This window comes from Narcine bancroftii, chromosome 7, assembly GCF_036971445.1.
Source record: "Narcine bancroftii isolate sNarBan1 chromosome 7, sNarBan1.hap1, whole genome shotgun sequence".
Classification (NCBI taxonomy): Eukaryota; Metazoa; Chordata; class Chondrichthyes; order Torpediniformes; family Narcinidae; genus Narcine; species Narcine bancroftii.
In genome coordinates, this window is record NC_091475.1 from 1,381,233 (window position 1) to 1,383,189 (window position 1,957).

The window sequence follows — 1,957 nt, forward strand, 5'->3', positions numbered from 1 at the left end:
TAAAGAAATCTCTTGGTGCCTGCCACATTGACCACCGCCAGTGGGCTGATAACGCCTCAAACCGTGCATCTTGGCGCCTCACAGTTTGGCGGGCAGCAGCCTCCTTTGAAGAAGACCGCAGAGCCCACCTCACTGACAAAAGGCAAAGGAGGAAAAACCCAACACCCAACCCCAACCAACCAATTTTCCCTTGCAACCGCTGCAATCGTGTCTGCCTGTCCCGCATCGGACTGGTCAGCCACAAACGAGCCTGCAGCTGACGTGGACTTTTTTACCCCCTCCATAAATCTTCGTCCGCGAAGCCAAGCCAAAGAAAAAGAAAGAAAAAATATACATATACACATTGGTGATAGAATCTGTACTATTACATTCACCCCTTCTTTGAGAACCGACCCCAGGGTGGATGGAGGTTAGGGGCTGTACTGGTCAGGAGGCCTGACCATCCAGCGTGACCGCCGTGGCGCCGGGATTGGGGTCACCAGTCGGCCTGTAGGGTCCGGCCACTGCTTCGCTCAATTCCCCAACGGCGTTGTCGACAGTCTGGCCTGAGCTGGTGAGGTGGTGCTGGTCCCTCTGTTCAAGCACATGACCTGGGGGAGAAGGAATAGGGGGAAGTTGGGTACTCAACGTAGGCATAATGCGGGTTCACATGGAGCAGAGTCACTCGGTCAACCAAGGGGTTGTTCTTAGAGTACCGGACGTGGCATCGTAAAAAAACTGGACCGGGAACTGTGAGCAATGCCGGTATGGTGGTACCTGACTCTGATTTCCTCGGGAAAGAGAATATCCTTTCATAGGAGGTGGCATAGGTCGCGGTGCATAGGAGGGAGTGGATGGAATGTAGGGCACTCGTGAGCACATCCTGCCAGCGAGAGGTGGGGAGACCTTTGGACTGGAGGGCAAGCGTCACCGCTTTCCAGACGATGGGATTCTCTCTTACAACTTGCCCATTACCGTATGGGTTATAGCTTAAAGTAATATCAGGCTCTAGAAGGTACTGCCACAGCTCTGCGCTCATAAACGAGGACCTCCTGTCATTGTGGATGTAACTGGGGTGCCCAAAGATGGCAAAGATGCTGTGCAGGGCCTCTATGACTGAGGAGGCAGTCATGTCTGAGCAGAGCACAGTACTTGTCGATGACCGTAAGGATGTAGATGTTACAGTTGGTCGACGGTAGGGGCCCCTTGAAGTCTACGCTGAGACGCTCAAAGGGGCAGGTGGCTTTGATGACGTGGGTGTTCTCTGGACGGAAGAAGTGGTGCTTGCACTCAGAGCACACTGGGCAGGCTCATGTCATGGAGCGAATCTCCTCAACCGTGTAGGGCAGGTTGCGAGCTTTGATCCAAACCAAGGCTTTTATTAACTAAAAGACTGGAGCATATCACGAGTAGGTCGACCAGTCCAGAATGACCTGGTCTGGCTAAGAGCAATCCTTTAAGACCTGCCAGTAAGTGTGGCTACACTCTCAGCCAATCGCAGTCATCCCATACTACCATCTGTACATAGGTACATATACACATTGGTGATAGAATTTGTACTATCACAGCCCTGACATCACATTCATTTGCCAGTGAGTCGAGGGCCAGTGCATAGGCACCATCACTTTCCCCGGGCTTCTGGTGTCCAGTCAGCAACTGGTATCGAGCAAGCACCACATTCCGTGGCGCTGCATAGTAAACAGTCAGATGTTCCCGGGCTATAGCCAGATTGGTAGCTCCTTGTGTTAATGCGAAAGGGACCTCACCCAGCAGAGAGTTCAGGTGGCCCCACTGTATCACCTCATCAACCACGTTGCTTCGAACCATGTCGTAATTGAAACTGCAATCCAGTGGTTGAAAATTTCTCTGGCCTTCGGGGCAGACTGGTCGATTATCAGCCGCTCTGGCTTGAGTGTTGCATCCATTTCTGCTAATAAAATTGAAGTGTCAGTTGATGAAGTAGACAAAGACGATGTGG